Genomic DNA, 20,090 nt, shown 5'->3' with positions numbered 1-20,090 from the left:
ACATACACACACACACATACGCATGCACGCACACACACACGCACACACATATGCACACACACACGCATACATGCAGATACAGATCTGTACAGAAAGAGACTGGGGAGTAAAGGGCAGAGGAAGATACAGACTTACATCCTAGCTCTGTATCACCCTGCAGCAAATAAAAACAGCACAGATCCCAGCCAGGCCAATCTTACGGCCCTGTTAGGAGCGGGCGAAACAGCACAGTGCTAGCAGGTCCCACGGCAGGACCCAGAGTTAAAGAAGGCACGGTCTCGGTGACACTTCCTGGAAGTCCCAACCAATGACACCCTAATGGGCGTGGCCACTCACACACCAACACCATCAGTCTCACACGCATTTCCTGCTGCTCGCACCCATTTTCCTGTCACAGAGCCGTAACGATAACGCTTCCCAAAATCTCCATCTCAGTTTTTCTCTTCAGCTGCTTCAGCTGCAAACGCTGCACCTCGGCGTTGCCAGGGCGGGTTACCACACAGTGCGGTTCGTGCAAACACAACGAATGAGAGCAATTGCGTCAAATCTAATGAAATCGACAATGCATCTTGTTAGAAAAAAAAAAACACCTTTGAGGATCGCATCTCCGTCGACTCTAAGGGGATCCTTTGAAGCTACAAAAGGATGAATTCAAGGATGAATTACCTCCACTATTGATTGCACCATAAAAGAAGACACACACCAAATAGTGCACACATTACAGACACAAAAGCGAGAACGACATCAGCGCACGGCAAAGACCAATCACAGCAGCCGAGGTGACGTCTGAGAAACCAGCTTCACAATGGAGGCGGACTGCGTTGACACTGCAGCAGAGAACAGTAGAGAGGCCCAAAACGGTTCCTGGGCTGTCCTCCCCTAACATGCTGATTCAGGGCAACTTAACCTGGCCCTAATTCTAGACCAGGCTTTAGAGAAGAGTGATTTTGCTTGTGGGTACTATGTACCTACACAACTCAATACACCTGGTTCTGTTTCCAAATAACTCTATACATATTCACGTACAATATCCCTGCTCCTTGGCCTAACATTAAAGCTTTCTGTTACAGCTGACCTTTACCATAGCTTCAATGTATATATCCTAGAGGAAGTGTACAGATGTATTGAGAGATTTCTTATGTGTCCTTCAGCTTTCTCTAGCCAGGGAAAATCTGTCTTATGAATCTGTGGGTTTTTTAGGTTGTATCTTTTCCAAAAAAACGATAAGCCTCCTCTTCTCTGAGGCAATGTGTGTGGAAGGCTAGCATCTCCATTACAGCACTCTGATGTGTTCATGTGTTCATCCCGGCACACAGAAACTCAGAACCCCCAGTTAGCTTACAGCAGAAATCCTCAGACCTCTGATCCTCTCTCACTGTCCTGAATAACCTGCACAGAAACCCTGGGAAAAGGACCGATTTGACCTTCCTGGGATCTGTGATCTACTGTGATCCACTGCATGACAAATGGCAAGAACGTGACACAAAAGCCCACTAGTTCTCAGAATCTCAAAAATGCGCAGACATTTAAAAAATAAAAAGTATGCAAAAAACCACAAAAACATCCAAATATTGTTTTTTTAAATTATCTTCCAAAAATAAATGCTGTGTAAACTCATTTAAACATATCGCCGGGCACCACAAACAGAGCCTCTGGCATAGAACTGCAGGACAGGAAATCTGACTCTCAGTGCACTGTAACTTGGTCAAATGTCAGTAACACTTATTGCAAGGCAGCTACTGAAATGCAAAAAAGCGTGTAGACTAACAATATCATAACTATTGTGTGTGAACTCCGTTTTTGACTCTGTAGTGCTTAGTGGTATTGGTGCAGAGGTTGACTCAGCCTGCAAAAAATTCATGCTCAAGTTCCACTGCAATGGACATCAATCTTTCCTTCCCTGCCAACAGATAAAGCTGGAAGATGGAGAGGGGGGAAGGGGGTGGGGGGTAGATGGGCGGAAAGTTCACTATTTTTTTATTTCCCAAAAAAAAAATCAAACACCGAAGACATTTACCTCTGGCTCCCCGCAGTGGAAATGGTTTTTAGGAGGGTGTTGGGTCATACCTCGCATTCTCTGGAGCCTGAGATGGTGTAGGTGCAAGGCCCCGTCCCATTCACCAGCATGTCCATGGTCTCAGAGTTTGTGGGTTTGTAGTCCACATAGTACTCCTGCAGGGGGGAGCTGAGGGTGCGCTCCGTCTCCCGCGCCTTTTTCCGCCGCGTGCGCGTCCTGGCCGCCGAGCCCTCCTGCAGCTGCCGCATGCTGCTGGGGTAGCGTTTCCACGACACGTAGATCACCAGCAGGATCATGGCCACCGACAGGAAGAGCGCCACGCTGCCCGCGATGATCTTGTGGAAGGAGACGTGCTCAAACTCCTGCTCGGGCGCCGGTGGGGCCGCCCGGGAGGGCGTGGGGCTGGGGGGGCCCCCTGGGGGGGGAGGGGTCCTCCGCCACCCGTGACGACGTGGGGGCGGGTAAGTGGCCCGGGCCGGGCGGGACGGCGGGCGTGGTGGCCGCCGTGGCGACGGAGGGCGGGGGCGTGGCCCTGCAGACGCCGGACGTTTCCACGGCGTCTGTCACCTTCTCGCCCTGGGCCTCTTTGGGCGCGGCGCAGATCATGGTGGTCTCCTTGTTCCCCCTGAAGTTCCTCAGCCAGGCCACCAGGGGGCAGATGCTAGAGCCGCAGTCCCACACGTTTCCCGCCAGGCTGATGGTGGTGAGGGAGATCCAGGCCGACACGGCCTCCTGCGAGACGTTGCTCAGCTTGTTGGAGTCCAGGTTGAGGGTCTGCAGGTTGGGCAGGCTCTGGTAGACGGTGGCGTCCACCACCTGCAGGTCGTTCCCGGACAGGTCCAGCTTCTGCAGGGACGTCCAGGTCCAGGTGAGGCCCTGGCTCATGGAGCGGATGCGGTTCCACTGCAGGTAGAGCGCCCGCAGGTTGAGGAGGCGCGGGAAGTGGGAGAAGTTGATCTTGGAGAACTGGTTGTGCTCCAGGTGCAGCTCGGTCAGCCTCAGCAGGCCCTGGAAGGCGTTGCGGGTGATGCTCCGCAGCCGGTTGTAGCCCAGGTCCAGGAACTCCAGGTTGCGGCAGTCCTGGAAGAGCCGCACGGGGACGGTCTTCAGCGAGTTGGAGCGGATGTGGAGGCTGAGCAGCTTGCGCAGGCCCTGGAACTGCCCCGGCTGCAGCGCCTGCAGCTTGTTGTAGGACAGGTCCAGGTTTCGCAGGTTGGGCACGGGGTGGAAGGTGGTGTTGTGGAGCTGCGTGATCTTGTTGGAGCTCAGGATCAGCTCCTTCAGCCTGCGGATGCCCCTGAAGGCCTGGGCGTCCACCACACTGATGTAGTTGTGGTCCAGGTAGAGCCAGATGAGCTGGTTGAGGCCCACGAACTGCCCCGCCCGGAGGCCTGCCAGACTGTTGTAGCGCAGCGACAGCCCCTGGCAGCCACCGGACAGGTTCTTGGGCACGTCGCGGAAGGCGTTGGACTCGCAGTACACGATCTTCCCGTCGCAGCGGCAGCTCCGCGGACAGGGACGCTCCCCCCAGCAGGGGGCGGCCAGGAGGCAGGCCTGCACCAGCAGCGGCACCAGCAGCCTCCGGCCTTGCATGATGGAGCCTGCAGACACACGGGGAGAGACGGGGGAGGGAGGAATGTCAGAGACTCAGGGCCAAAACTGCACCTCAAAACTGCATCTCACAGTGATGGGAGGACAGCATCTCAGTCACAGTGACTGGAAAGCAGCACCTCAGTCACAGTGATGGGAGAACAGTCCCTCAGTTACAGTTTATATCTCAGTCACAGTGATGGGAGAACAGGCAGCACTGTGACACTGGGTCAGGGTCAGGGCTCGTAACCCAAAAGCTGAGGGTTTGACTGCGAGGTGGGGCACTCCGGGTGTGCCCTTAATCAACCCCAAAATGCTTTAGTAATATAGCCACCTGTCCAAACAGAGTGTGCATAAGTCGCTCAGCATAAGGGTGTCTGCTGAGTGAGTAATGGGGTGTAAAAGAGAATGAGCCTCACCGGAGTCTCCATCACCCCCTCCACAGGCAGGGCTGCCGCGTGTCATCACTGACGCGCTGATGAACAGCGTCGACTCGCTTAGCAAAAGCCCTCATCTGGAGCGACTTACACAGCAGACATTCATAAGCACATATAATCAGGCCATATGAGCAAAAGCTCATACAGGGGACAACAGAGCAGATGTCACTAAATGTCAATGCGTCACAAAGTGCTCTAATAACTGGTGCCAATCTGAAAATACACACCAAGTGCTACAATAAGCAAAACCTCAACAGCAGCTAGCATCAATGTATAGACTACACTACCACTGAAGTGCTGTGCAAAAAAAGGCAAGATTTAATTGCCACAATGGTTAGATAGAGAAGCAGGATGCAGTCTGAAGAGGTGGGTCTTTGCTACTCAGATCCAGCTGCTATCCTTGCTGACCCAACACAATGAATGATGGGAGTGTGAGGCGGAGATACTGTGTGCTGTGTGAACCAATCAAATAGATTTCCTGCCCACAGCAAAGCATTGTGATTTTCTCAGATCGGGTTTCAGGAAGTCTGTCTCCCATTGCCAGTGAAGACATGGTGCTATACTTTCGATACCCTTCCATGCAGAGTTTAATTATTTGAATACTCGCTTTCGGAAGCCAACTTCTTTGGCTTCCAGGAGTTCTCCTTCTCAATAGCATGTGTGTGCTGCAATGAGTCATTGCACAGAAATCCACATTCACTCAGACTTCTGGGCAGGAAAAGTACCAGCATCCATGATTTATCTGTTACTCTCTGCAGGGTTATGGATTTCTGTGTGTTTTTTGCAGACAAAGAATCATAGAAGACTGAAAATACTTCATTTTTACTTTAACTTATATGCATTTGTCGAGTGAGCTCACAGTCAAAACTGGAAGAGTTACTCTGGAGCAGCTTTGAGCACGTGCAGGCCGGCCCTTGCCATGTCATCACCCAGCTAAGACCTCACAGTGGCTGAACAAACTGGCTTCATCCTGCCGGGGATAGGGGTGGATATGTTGGCAGGGGCTGCTCATCTCACCACTCTCAGGCACCGTATGACTCCTCAGCCAGCTGCAGGTTGCTTGGATAACGCCAGTGAAGCCAGGCCCATACTCTAATTGGCGCCAAGCTCACTGTGGTGGGCTGGGCAACTTACAGTGTGAAAAACAGTCCCCTTTGACATGTTAGTGAAATGGACCATTGTATTCACTATAGCCTCACACTCGCGCATGAATACAGTGGTTACTGCCATGATTCAAGTGACATATCCAACTGGTTATTCCAAAATAGGGCTACAAAGGAGAGAAGGCATTAAAAAACTAGCTGAATTCAAAGAGAAATCAATGTTTTTGGGGGTGTATTTGGGGCATACCCTCTACGTTCATTGGAAGTGAATCTCTTGTTTTGAGGTTTCCTCAACCATACCCCATCAGCCAAACTCAGAGTCTGACTGAGCACCGTGCTACAGGATGGGTTGATATTCACTTCATAAAAGAGGACCCACAGAGTGAGGATCACGCTTCAAATTAAAATTCAGAAGACAATGTTTACACGGGCAAATCCCGGGGCGTATCGGTTCCAATCTCGCGCTTCACGTTCAACCAGGAACGAGCACTCACGGCTTCTGACTGACTCACCGCCAGCTTTCCGAGCAGGAATAGAGAAACTCGGCTCCACGAAACCCCAAGGAAATAAACAAGTCAGCTCTGTAGAAAAACTAATCACAATTTCAATACACTTCAATTATATGGCTGAAACAAGCCATGGAAAAAATAAAACAAAACAAAAACAGATTTCAAAAAAATTATATATATACACTTTTGACACCATTTTCATGACAACACTGGGCAAATTATAAGACCACTTTCAAAAACTTCTGCTGTTTATATTTTGCTATTTTGTCCTGTAATTACTGGTATCCTTCAAGTTTCTGTGACCAGCAATGAGACTTTCTAATTAAGGTTCACATGAATGGGCTTCTGGGTCATGTAATTGAGACAGACCACATAATGAAGCAAACCTGGCATTTCCAGACAATATGTAAAAATGTTTTTAATGAGTTTCGGATCGTGTCCTTCTGCTAAGGAGAAGCTGAGTTATTTTCTCCGGCATGTAACTCCTCCTCCACAAAACAGTGGAAAATCACTGCACTCACACACAGGCAGTCATGGAGTTTGAAGGCATGCATTTCAGATCATCTACATAAATCCATAGAAACAGCTGAATTCCCCCCCCCCCCCCCCCCCCCCCCGCCCCCGCCCCTTGTGCTTTGCTTCTCCCAGGCACTCTTACTTTCTGCTCCTCAATCACCAGCAACAAAGACGAAGGATATAGTATTTGATCCCGTTTTTTTGGGGGGGTGTTGAACTGAGGACTGCAGTTCTGAGAGAGTGAAAGGGTATGAGAGAGATGGAGAGGAAGGGGGGGGGGAGACAGAGAGAGGGAAAGAGCGAGAACAGAATAAATTATCTTTGAGGAGCCCTTTGGCTTAAATCAGCCGCAAGCAAAACACGACTCCTACCTTTACTTCTTTAATCTGTGGTATTGTTTTGTCACAATTAATTCTTTGACCAAGTGTAGAGGCACAGCAATACACGGCATATGTTACCTAACGTGCTATTTTGTCTGGTGCCAAGCATATGCCATCCCCATATGGGTGCGTGTGATTTTATTTTATTATTATTTTTTCCTTGTTTATCTTTCGCTGTTTGCAGATGGAAGGATCCGTGGGATGCTCACAGCAATTTGGGGGTAAATTAAGCGTCCTCAAGACTTCTGAAAAGCCTTTCTTTTTTCATTCAAAGTTTTCCCTTTTTTGCCTCCCCATCTTATGGAAATATTGGTATGACACAGCTGACAGGAAGCAACCTGTCTCACTGGCACAAATTCAGCAGCCTTTTCTTTCTCTGATGAATCTGAGGTACTGCCAGCAAGCCTCTTCCTGCACTCATCTTTCCTGATGTGTCAGATATCAAAACGCATGAGCACTGAGCCAGAACCTTCTCTCTTTCCTAACTCTCACTCTGAAGCCACTCTTTCCCAAACGACAGTGAAGAGTCCTGTGCAGCGGATGCTGGCCGGTGGCTCTGAGGCTTCCTCTTCGTTTTAGTGAATCCCCACATGACGGATCACACGACACCTCATTTCACGGCACAGCTCTTTCACGCTTCACTTTCAAAAGCATCCGGAGGGATGTGCCTCCTTTAAAGCATCGCCGAGACCCTTTGAGTTGAGAGACACCCCATGTTTACAGACTCCTGGCTGTTTGTTACGGCTCGTGTGTTCTGGATGTAAGGAACTGCAAACTGTAATGACACTTAGAGAACAGAGGATGCTCTGTGTGGGCGGGGTGGTTTGCAGACTCCTTGCACCTTTGAATCAGGTGGTTACAATCTGAACTATTATCCAGTAAAATGTAACACATGTCATTACCCCATACAATAACAACAAATTATAAAAACAAGAACTACTGCAAACAAACACTATCCCACAGCTACAATGATCTCAAAGATAATAATAATGGATAACAATAAGAAAAAGGTACGGTCCTTTCAGGATTGACATACTATAAAAAGACAGCTCCTTGCTTGGGTGTTGCGGCCATTTCAAAAGGCATGAAAAATATCAGAATTGGACAGGACATTTTACATTTTAGGCCTACTGCTAAAATGGAAAATTTGTGAACTGCACGCAAAAATTCCCAAATGGGTATCTTGACTTTTTTGGGTTTAAAAAGTTCTGTTCCTCTTTGGAAGTATGTGTAAATATTTCAGTAAAACAACCTTAAGTGTAAACATGAGTTTAGGGTAGTTTAGGGTATTTATCTAATGGAGTTTAACTGTGACACTTAACTATTCCCATCTGGAAATAAAGTCTGGTACGGGCACACTTAAGTTCTGAAATGGGTCCACTGGCTCGGGACATTAAGATGAATCTTTCAGAAAAAATAATAAGGTCTACGAGGCAGAGGCAGTGAGATGCTCGATGATGAATACTGCAATACAGTAACAACAGTAAAGACTTACCCACAACTGGGATTTCTTCCTGACACAAAACAACCACATTTTCACAATAAAAAATACACTAAAGCAATAAACAAGTGATTCATGCATAGGAGGCATCAAGCACTGCTAAGAGATCTGATGGAGGTAAAAGGAGCGTTCAGTTTAAGCCTGCAGGGAGAGGCGAGCATGAGATATCAGTCTCTTCCTCTCCCTCTCTCTCTCTGCCTCCCTTCATTTTAGGTGTCACCAGGTTCTGCTTTGAAAGAGACCCAGCATCCCTCACTCAGTGCTGCAACGGCATTGCATTCAATCCCAGAATAGCGTGGGCACGTGAGACTGTCCCCCCCCCCACCCCTGCCAGCCCCCCACCACTCCCCAACTCTTAGACATGGCACGTAGTTCTCTTAATCTCCAATCAAAATGCAGTCCTTTTTCGCAAATTTTTGAGCTTAGACTGCAGTGCTGTGCATTTTTTTGCATAGCCTGGGTGCCTGTGGAGACGGATGAGGTGGGGTGGGGGGGGGGGGGGGGGGTGTTGTGCTGCTGTGGAAAGCCTCTGTGAGGGGGCGAAGGGCTGTGATGGTGCAGAGATGGGGAGCTGTGGAGAGCGCCTGCTTCTACATCACCCTTGCCCCCCCCAACACATACTCTACAAGGGTCACGTCCAAACCAAGCCAATCCAAACAAAAAAAAAAAAAAACAGAACAGGAGATACAGCCTCCATCTCTTTCCCTCCCTCCTCCCCCAAACAAACTCTGAATCTCTCTGTAGAAGTTTCAATTCAAGGCCTTTCACACTTGGCTACACTTGAATGGTTTCCATGCGAAATGTCACAGGGCTTACCGCGCATGCGACGCCTAGCTGCTGGAGAGCTCGCCTGAAAGACACACTGTACTGAGCTGGACAGCATAAAGCATGTCCTGGGCACTGTGATGAGCACAGTGGTGGCGGCAGTGTAGCACAGTCGTTGAGGAGCACGACTGGTAACCAAAAGGTTGCCAGTTCGATTCCCTGGGGCATTGCTGCTGTGACCTTGGGCAAGTTACTTAACCCACAATTGCCTCAGTAAAATATCCACCTCAAGAAATGGATAACACAGTAAAATAAATAACATAAAAACTGTCACCGATGTAAGTCGCTCTGGATAAGAGCCTCTACTAAATGCCAATAATGTGATGTATGAGCTTTCTGGAAGGGCTGTTGGGGCTCTGACGACACCTCTAGCACGAAGCCAAGGGAGGACGGAGATCACGCACCAACGCCAACACTTCACACATGTGGCTCTGTTACCGCCAGCAGAGTAAGAGCAGACGCGTGTTACAGATAGCCGGGAGAACCCCCGGGCGACGCCTTGTCAGAGGACAGGTGTTTCCCGCGTGTGAACTTCAGCCAAAATGCAGTCCCTCCACGCTCTCAGGAACAGCTCTGGAAAATCGATTCCAACATCTCTTTTTATCAAAATGGGGCTATTACAATGCCAATGTCAGGGAGCCAAAATGATGACCTAACAGCGCCACAACAACCGCAGACAGGTATAGCAGGTACATAAAAAAATAAATAAAAAAGATTGGACCATACTGAGTGTCACTTTACTGGATGCTGCTGAAGTACCAGATTGATTGCATCATATTACTCCAGAGTCTAGACTTAGAAGGTGTTAGACAATCTTCCTCCAGCTTTACCTGAAAGAACTTCTAATCCCATATCAAGCCCTCCGTGACTCCTCTGCGCACAAGAGGCGGGTTATCTTGTTCGTTTAATCCCCCCCAAACCGTGGATTATTTCATATTATCTGAACTGGAACCAATAACAAGGCTTTAATTCACTCTAAACCTACCTGCTTCCTCCCCCCAGTCTGGACAGTTTTAGCAAATGTTTTTTCCAGTCTTTTTTGTAAGACTTTTTTGAGTTTCTACGAATTTATCCATACCTGCAATGAAACATACTGTGGAAAGGCATAATTTTATTCTACTGTAGTGTTGGGAAATGTAACATAAAATGCAACACCTGTGTAACAACAACAACAATAATAGTAATTATGTTTAATTCAGTCAGCAATTATGAGGAGTGAACCAATGGACAAACATCTGGGCCAATGCCAATTTCAGATGGGTGATAAATAACAACTGCCAATATCCACACTGAGAATGATGTTTCAGTACAGCCTCCTCTTCTTAGAAGGTATTAATTGGAGGCTTCTGAGTGGTTCAATCAGTAATGCTATCATCTTGACTGCAGGCTGAGCCCTGCAGCTATGGACCCGCAACTGGCTGTTTTTTCTGCCAGCAGTAGCCAAATGAATTGGCTTAGTTCTGCCAGGGGACAGGTGTTCAGCTAGGGCTTCCCCGTTTCACCCATCCCAGGCAGCCTGAGATCACCAGGCATCTGTGATTTGCTCTGACGTCATTACTGGAACAGTGCCTATCCTCCAATTGGCGCCCGCTTCACTCTCGTGTGCTGGGTGACTTGCAGTGCAAAACACAGAGCCATTGGCTGTGACGGGGTGTTTCGGAGGGTTACAGTCATCTCACTTCACAACTCCTGCGCAGGTGCAGAGGCGACCCTAACACACAATGCGTGACTCCAAAACAGGGCAGCATAAATGGGAAAACACATAAAATCAAAGCATTTATTTCCATCACTGTGTGACGACATAGCTGAAGGACTTTCCAAGCAAGGCTAGTGCCACAGAATCTATGCCAGAGGGACACGGGCCATAACCACGCCATGCCTGAATTGAAACAAATTCATGTGATTCATAGTTTTAACTCTCTACCTACCTCATAACCAGTTCATTGTGCAGTGGATTGATGGGAATGGTAAAAGCCAGCAGACACCATTATATATAACTTAACCTATCATAAAAGAGACACATTCACACTATGAAAGGATCTAGATGTAATAGCTGACCCAGACCTATCTGCATTTGGCCATTGTGTGAAAGCAGTAAAAATGTGAATAGGATGCTGGGATATGCATAGCAAAAAATAAATGAGTATAAATCAAAGGAGGCCATATTAACATTATACAGTGCCGTCTATGAGTAGAGGTTTTAATTTTATAAAAGGGATTAAAAATGTGGATTACAAAAACTATTTCAAGATGAATTCTGTCAGCAGAACAAGAGGGCAAAGGTGGAAATCAATTAAAGGTAATTTTCACACTAACAGTAGACAGTGTTTTCTTTCAAAAGGAGGGTTATTAATTGGTAGAAGGGCGTACCTGGATTTTTTTTGTAGAAGCAGACACCATCAGAGTGTTGAAGACCAACCTGCCCTCTCAAACACAGTGAAAGTGAATGGCCAGGTCGATTTCTTTAGTCTCATACCATAGTCCATTCTGTGACGTTCTCCTAGCAACCTGGCATTTGAATGCATTTACCAAGAGGAGAGTCCGCATTTGTAAAGAAGACTCCCTGTACGTGCTCCGTGCCTCAGACCCGCCGTGTGGAGTGCGTCTGAAATGGCCCTGGCTATGACTCAGATTCTAACGAGTGCACAGACCTGCCGTTTGCAGTTTGAACTCCGCCTCCAATCCGCCGCGCGGTTAAATGTGACACTCCACCTGCAACTGAATGGATGAGTAAGGCTGACGCTGTGTAGTGCTAGTGTAACAGAAGCTCAGACATGCTACCTGCTGCAGAGTAATGCTGGATTTAACATACTCAATAAGGCTCGATAGCAGCAGTATCACCTTCCCGGCACCCAGCTGACTGTCCAGTGAAATATAATTCCATTTTTAGCCTTTTCATTGGCCTCTGGGTTGCTGCAATATAATAACAGCACTTCAGTTCACATATAGCTTTGATATTATATATATATATATATATATATATATATATATATATATATATATATATATATATATATCCCCATTTTTTTTAAGAATACGTGGTTGCACTTTGCTCCTGGGCCATATTTAACTTTTCCAGATGCTGAGTGGGGTGACACACCTTCATACAGCTGATCAGATTCACTGTGCTAAAGTTTCCTGAGCTCTGCTCTCTGGGAGAGTTTCCCCGTAACAGAAGCTGCATTCCATGGTTTGCCTTTTGCTTTCTGCCACTTCCACGCCACTGATATCCTGACCTCGGGTTCAATCTACCGTCGCACAGTGCTGCAAATAAACTCCCCCAAGAGGGATGCTGGACAATTTGCCATGAAAGGCCTTTTGCTAATTTATTGCACTATACAGCTTTCCCGGGTTCCATCAGGGATAACTAATTTATATGGACTAATTGTACCGGCTCAGTGCTGTCCTGAAATGGCTGATTTCCTGAATTCACTGGGCTGCATGACTTATTTTGAACTGTTTTGGTTTTTGACAGATGGACAGACAGAGACAGAAAGGAAAACAGATAGATTCACCTAATACTGTCATTCATTTTTTTTTTCACCATCAACATCATCAAGTGATGCATTTTAATTGGTTTATAAGTTGAACTGGAATTCTCCTTATCATATATGCTTTTGCAAATCATATTTAACCTTACTGATCTGAGTTTTTTTTACTCTTGTCGGGATATCAATCTGCTTGCATAATCACAGTTATGTTCAGCTGCCCAAATGGTGGCTTTAAATGTTAGTGGGACAAATCATAAAGTAAATGGGGAGAAATCTTGTTTAAAGCAACACATGGCTTACGACACGGACAAGTGTGTGTGTGTGCGCGCGTGTGAATCGGGGGGGGGGGTCCCTCATACATCGAAATGCGTCCTCTTATTGCTTGGCTGTCTGTCATTTTTTCCGCAAAATCCAGAACACCTCACACTGCCGCAGAGTCACGCACACATGCTTAATCTTTTCAAAAGCGATAAATCTCGACAGAACCTCCAGCTACGAATGTAGTGCAGTAAGGACGGTCACATATCTGTAAAATGCGCTCTCCACTACGGGTTAGCGTATAGGCTAATCAATTACAGTAATATCTTCGTGGGCAATACTGCACCCTATCTTTTAGCGTAAGCGGCGGTTCAGTGGGAATGCCACGGACCTAGACTCTTAAAGAACAATGATTTAAAGGCAGGATCCTTGTCAAAACCATGCGTCACAGAATTCGCACATAATTCAGTGCACCGTAGAAGTGAGTGATACATAATCCAGGTAGAATATCAAACCTACAGTAGTAGCAAACATTTCCGATAACTGTTGCAAACCTTTCCCCTCACACAGTAATTGCGCACCACACGCTGCAGGCAACGTCTGAAACAAGTAGCCTACTATAAAAAAAATGAAGGGGTCGACTGTGCAAACACCAATTTTGCTTTTGTTATCAGCTCTCATTAATTCGGCTGGTGACCTAAAGCCCTATAGCAGACAGCTTTCGCATTATAACGATGCCAGCATTCTAGAACGTGCGGTCCATTCGAGCTGAAGTCCTCTGCAATTTTTAAATCACAATGATAGGCTTTTCAGTCGAATAAATCGATACGCCGTGTAACACTGCGATTAATCGCCACATCTGAAATGAACACTACTTTGTTACGTAATTTGTGTATGCGAAATTGTCAATATAGATTTTACTATTATTGTGGGCGAACAGATGCAACGCCAAAGATGCATATACATTTCACACAGACACATCCCACACCCACAAGCTCACTTAACATTTGAAATGGTTACACCTACGAACTAACTGTATATGCTAGGGGAAAACACACACACACACACACACGAGCGCACGCAACCACACACACACACACACACACACACACACACACCACTTCTTGTTCCTAAATTCACTCATCAAACCTCGCAGAGTTGCCAAGTCGCATCGAAATGCTTGTCACTGGCCTCTAATTCTCTGACTAAAAGACACCTAAACGGGGGCAATTGCTGTGAGCAGATACGTCAAAATTAACAGCATGTAAAACAGCAAAGATTGTGTGCATGCGCGCGCGTGTGTCTGCGTGCGAGCGTGCGCGCGCGCCTGTTTCTCGCCAGCACATTTTCCCATTTCGCGACACCCCAACAGACCCCCATCCGATGGATAATTATGCAAGGCCACACTTGGAAAAGTTGCCCAGCTTCCAGCATTAACCCTGATTAGCATTCCTGTCCCAGTCAATGGTTCCGCTCCATTCTGTTCTGCATGCCATTCAAAGAAGAGCGGACTGCGACCCAAAATGTCACCGATAACGCCAGACTGCGCTTGCCGACGGAGGTGTTTGGACATTAAACGCCAGCTGCGCTTTCAATAACTGAAAGCAAAATTGGCTCTGCATGTCGGTATCAGTAATGTGCATGATTTTTTTTTCCCAAATACTGCCTTTACTGCATAACCACCAAGATGGAAAAAAACACACACAACCCAACTCATTATGCAGTCCGACGGATACGGAGGACTCGCACCTACAGATATATGCAATACACTACAGTAATTATAAAGTAAAAATAACAATTAAATAAGCAAATGAAGAAGCCTGCTTACAAACGATCTGATGGATCACTGCAACAACAAGTTGAGTAATGCATTTTTCCCGGTGAGATCAAACTGAGCATTTACCCAATAACTCTGGCACAATCTCAAACTCTACCCGCCTAGGTTTTCATATAACAAAAAGAGTGCATGCATACATACAGCTGCAATTCATACATAACATAACGTACCCATATCCGCGTACTTGTCGGCTCGGGTCCACAGGTTTAGAGCATTCTAGCGCGTGCCTCCCGAGCCCGCATGACTCGTGCTCTCCGTTCTGTTCCTCTACCGAGCACCTCGCGCAGCCGCCGAACCCCGAAGCACACCTGCCCGCCGCTGCGCGACTCCTGCAACCGCGTATCCGCCGTTAAATCCCTCAGTCCAGCCGTGTATCATGCCTCACTTGTCTTAATGAAGTGCGGGGGGAAAATCCCGATTTCTCACCAGGATCCATTCGAATAATTTCCATGAAAGAAGGGCTACCGTTATTTTTATAGGTATAATTTGAATGAAGAACGCCAAACACCCCAGATATTTCCCGAAACGAACAACTAATGTAAATCCAAAATAACAATCATGAGAAAGTTTAGAGAACCAGCACGGAACGTTCCGGTTTTATTCCATCCATCCATAATGCCATACTGCGTAGGTGCCCCTTTTCTTTCTTTTTTTTTCTTATTTTTTTCCCCCCTCAATAAATTTTAATAGATGATAGCGTCAATTAACGGAACCTCCTCTGCATAAAGGTGTTCCAAACGCTTTAAACGAGCCCACAGTATCTTGACTGGGAGTTTGCATTCCACTGTCAGCGGAGATGAAACTAGTCAGACGACCAGAAAGAACAAGAGATTCGCTCGGTACTACAGCGTTCTTAAGGAAATAACTCTGGTAGAAGAAATGCGGTGCTCTTTCTCCTCCACTTGTCTCTCACCGTCTCGTAGTTCCAAATAACACAGAAGTGCAGCAGGCGGTTGAGTGGGTACAATATCACGCCCGTCTCTTTAACGGCAACTTCACCGAGGGGGAACCTGAACGCCCTCCTCTGGCGAGAAAGGGAACGACACGGTGACAAGCATTTTGCGTCTCTCCACTGCTACTGTACATATCATGTTATAAGTTATGCTTTACATTACTGGTAGTTTTACTCCAACATATTCCATTATACTCTTTAGTATCCCGACTATAATATCAGTAAACATTAAAAAAGCCTTTAAGAATGCCTTTAAGATGCGCTTTTTATTACGTTTGTGAAAGAGAAAGACCCTTGAAACGGTTGAGACGGTTATGGTTGAATAGATTTTTTCCCCCAATAATCACTGTACCACAGGGGTGTCCAAACCTCTCCTGGAGGGCCACTTGTCTTGCATGTTTTAGATCTCTCCCTGCTCCAACACAGCTGATTCAAATGATCAGTTTGTTATTCAGTAGCATCAGGAGTTCGTAACGAATTGATCATTTGAATCAGCTGTGTTGGAGCAGGGAGAGATCTAAAACATGCAAGACAAGTGGCCCTCCAGGAGAGGTTTGGACACCCCTGCTCTACCATACTTCTTTGAATCTACACAATTCCCAGTGCCTCAACGCTCCCGCCCCACACCGATCCCTGTCCTGGTATTATAGTTATCCAACATCAAAGACAAGCACCACATAATGTTACAGTATCATATGAAATAGCCCAAACAGAGACTGTCCGTTCAGTGCAATTAGCGTCTACTACCTTTACAGTAACGGAAGTCACGGGGGGAGGAGTAACGCGCACAGAGAACTGAGACTGTGTAATGATGCGTGGCGCGTTCGCACGGTGGGCTACCTGCAGGTACCGTAATGAGCCGGCCTCATGCGCCCAAGGCGGAGGCCCGGCGTCATCTTTAAACACCGGGAAAACAGCGCTGGCTTCGCCGTGGCGCAGTGACCGCGCCGCGCTTTCCCTCACAGTCTTCTGAGGAGTTCCGTAAATAAACAAAGGTTGCGCGCAGCCAGGGTCGGTACCATCATTTTTAATTCGGCTGTCTACCACCGCCCTTTACCACAGGACTAATTACGGATAATGGCCACTTCAGTTCATGTCTCTGATACAATGCAGTGGGCCGTGCCAGCAAGACACATGCCAGCAATCATAACCAATGTACTGCTAATAACCTACACGGCAGGAGAGAGAGGCAGAGGTCCTAAAGAAGGTGACAGAAAGATAAAATTGGGTCATTTTAGTTACCATATGTGTGTGCATTGAACAAATTTGGGACATTTGTCTGCATCAAGCTTAAGTGGGTAGTCAGTTAGTTGATCTACTCCTGTTTAACAAGTTCTTTCTTTGGATGAAAACGCTAAATGGCCCTCTGCACTGATAATTTGTTTAAGCAGCCCAAGTGAGTACATAAAACTTACAGAAAAGCCTTCACATGTGTTGCAGCACAAAACCCTCTATCCACGTATAACTCAAAACAGGTGACTAAGAACAGGTTGACGTGGAGTGGCTTCACATCCGGGTAAGCATGCAGTTAACTGCTCAATCAGAGATAATTATTTAAAATCATACCCCCCCCCCCCCCCCCAAAAAAAAAAAAAAGAAAAATAACATGTTTGATCAAGGTATTTGAAAAGAACAGACATGATAGAAGTTTATATTGGAAAACAAATTACCTACCTATTTTTTTCTTCGATATCAAGATAATGGTCCTTCTTCATAACTGGTAAAACAAACTTCCAACTTCCCAGAAGTCTGTGACAAATAATTATTAACTAAGAGCAGATGGTGGAGATTCAATTAATAGCTCAATTAGACTTAATCAATTCAGAACAACTCATTTATGGCATGACCTTCACCTGCTGGAGGTTCTACCCAATCATGGCAAATAGTAGAATATTTTTAAAACAATTCAGGTTTTACACTATCACATGTAATCAAAGATATGTCCTAATTACTGTGGCCTCATATTCTCCCTACCTCCATAGATTGGCTGTATTTTCCTCTGTCATTTGAGTTGGAACACAGAGGCTTCTACCTAATCATGTTTTTATCACATATTTTGCTGGCTTTAGTAAAGACATTTACATTTATTAATTCGGCAGACACTTTTAACCAACTTACATAGGTTACAGTTCTTTACAATGTTATCCATTTATACAGCTGGATATTTACTGAGGCAATTATGGATTAAGTACCCTGCCCAAGGGTACAGCAGCAGTGTCCTAGCGGGGATTGAACCAGCAACCTGTCGGTTACGAGTTCTGCTCCTTAACCGCTATGCTACACCGCCACCCTAACGAGAGCTGATAATGTAAAATTCGGAATGCATTTTGAGCTTGTTTCATGAAATTTTAGTGTCTTCACACTAACAGGAGGGTTAAACTATAGAATGCCATTGTAACCTGTAGTGTCTCCTACACAACCGCTGTAGCATCATGGCACTGAAATTCCCCATGTGAGCAGTCGGCTCAGCAGCTAGCCCACAGACCCTCCCAGACGGGCGTGAGCTGTGGGATTCGAGCAGCCGGTGGATTGTTCTGTGTGCTTGGTGTTTGCTCTGTTTCTTAAGAGCTTCTTAAGAAAAAAAAAAAAAATTCAATTCTCCAGCAGAACCCATGTGAGACTTACAAACTGTGATCACCATAGGCACGGATTACAAAACCACTTTCTCTTTTTTTTTTCCTGGACTGGAGAGGGGTAGGCCTTCATCTGGACAAAATCAACTGCTTTTTGGCTGGTGGAGGTGGTAGGAGGTGGGCAAATTTGAAATTTTAAAGCGATTTGAGTGTATTTCAGTGCTATCAGGGCCCTTCCCAGGCAGTGCATCATGACAACATGGGGTATCGGCTGAATATACAGCAGCCTTTAGGTCTCTCTTGAAGGCAATCTGCAGTTATGCAATTTTGTATGTTTGCAATTCTGTAGTTTTGCTGAACTCTACAGTGACTAGATGGGCTAAAGTTGGCCTATTGTAGAATGTCACCGGCCCATCAAGAGGATTTAAGATCAGACGTACAACATTATGCCCCAAAACATTGATTTAGCAGCGCTGGGAACCCTACAAGGACTGACACCGAGGACAGCACCATTCTGCTGAAATTTCAGGAAGATTTACTGTTCCTTCGCTTCCCTGGCAGGGGACGAAGCCACGTCCTGTTCACCTCCCTCGAAAGGGTCCCAGCGCAGAATGACTTTGCCGTCCCTTCTCCGTGAGACGCAGCCATAATGACCAATTTTCCCCTTAATCCCCCTTTTCATTTGGCTCCGGCACCCTGTCTTCCTGGTCCCCGCCGCCAGATCACGCCGGCAGGTACATCCGTGCGGCATTTTATGGGGAAGGCTGGGAGCACGCGTCTGGTTTTCCGGTTCAGCTACTCCCCAGAATGTCTCTCTCTCCCTCTGAAGGCCCCCTCAGCTGTGCTGGCCCACTGCAGGGAAACGTCCTCATCCTCCAGACGGGCATGACCGAGGAAGGCTGTAACATTTCGCTGCGTTCAGCACATTTCCGAAATGGAATGGACTTGCAGTCCCCTGCTTTTTTTCCTCCTTCTTCTCCTTTTTAATAAGAATATATATCCCTCACTCTCTGCAGCAGCCAATTTGGCTGATGGTAGCTGTTCTGGAAGGGGCCCAACGAGCGGAGACAATCTTGCTGACACGAATAAAACAATTAACACCCTGTGACGTTATTAAGACGTCCGCCGGCGGAGCGGAGCCGCGACGCTCCCTCAAGAAAATACTACCTGCTGTTCCTCCCGCTCCGTCGCTCTGATTATCGCTCCTTCCTCGCCTCGGCTCCTCGGCTGTGTTCTTAAGACGTATGGCGTCCAGATGTTTTAAATGGAGTCACATGTAGCATCAGTTGCTCTTGTAAAGCCACTGTATACTGCGCTTAATTGCCCTGCCATCCTCCACCCCTTCTGCCTCACACTCTCCACTGCTGCTCTTTGTCTCTCTCTCTCTCTCTCTCTCTCTCTCTCATGCTTTCAGGGTAGCAAGTGCAAACATCGCCTAACCCCCAAGCTATGCAAAGATTCCCACAAACAGCTTTCATCCCGCATCATCGGACCACCCTGCATCATTGAGTAGGAAGCTGAAGCCTTCATTGGATTGGGGAAGACCCCAAACTCTCGCCTTGGAAACTGAAGGATGGGACTCTCCCAGCCACAGCCCACACTCTCAGACCTTAAATAGTGAACTTAAGGGCAAATAAACAGAATTTTTATAAATAGATGAACCACTATCTTTTTGTCACTGTGCACTGTGACTGGAAGCATCAAAGGCACGCACAACGACAGCGGTGTCAATCAAGTGGAGGACAAGTGACAAGATGGCCATGGACACTGTTGAGTGTCTATGTCAGCATCTGTGTTCCTGTCTGCCAAGGGCAGACATGCAGACACACGTGAACACATGCTCCTCCCCATCCCCACACACACACACACACACACACACACACACTCACACAACCACACACAAACACACGCACACATATACACACCCCCATCCCCACACACACACACACACGCACACTCACACAACCACACACAAACACACGCACACATATACACACCCCCATCCCCACACACACACATGCACACACAACCACACACAAACACACGCACACATATACACACCCCATCCCCATACACACACACACACATGCACACACAACCA

At 46.8% G+C, this 20,090-nt stretch overlaps 1 pseudogene; it reads right to left on the bottom strand.

The window, feature by feature from the left end:
- The window catches only part of LOC118778087, an 83,189-nt pseudogene extending 67,806 nt beyond the window's left edge, over positions 1-15,383 (bottom strand).
- Between the last annotated feature and the right edge of the window lie 4,707 nt (positions 15,384-20,090).

The sequence above is a fragment of the Megalops cyprinoides genome, chromosome 5 (assembly GCF_013368585.1).
Source record: "Megalops cyprinoides isolate fMegCyp1 chromosome 5, fMegCyp1.pri, whole genome shotgun sequence".
NCBI classification, from domain to species: Eukaryota; Metazoa; Chordata; class Actinopteri; order Elopiformes; family Megalopidae; genus Megalops; species Megalops cyprinoides.
The sequence above is the reverse complement of the archived record's forward strand: the minus strand, read 5'-3'. Positions and strand labels throughout refer to the sequence as shown.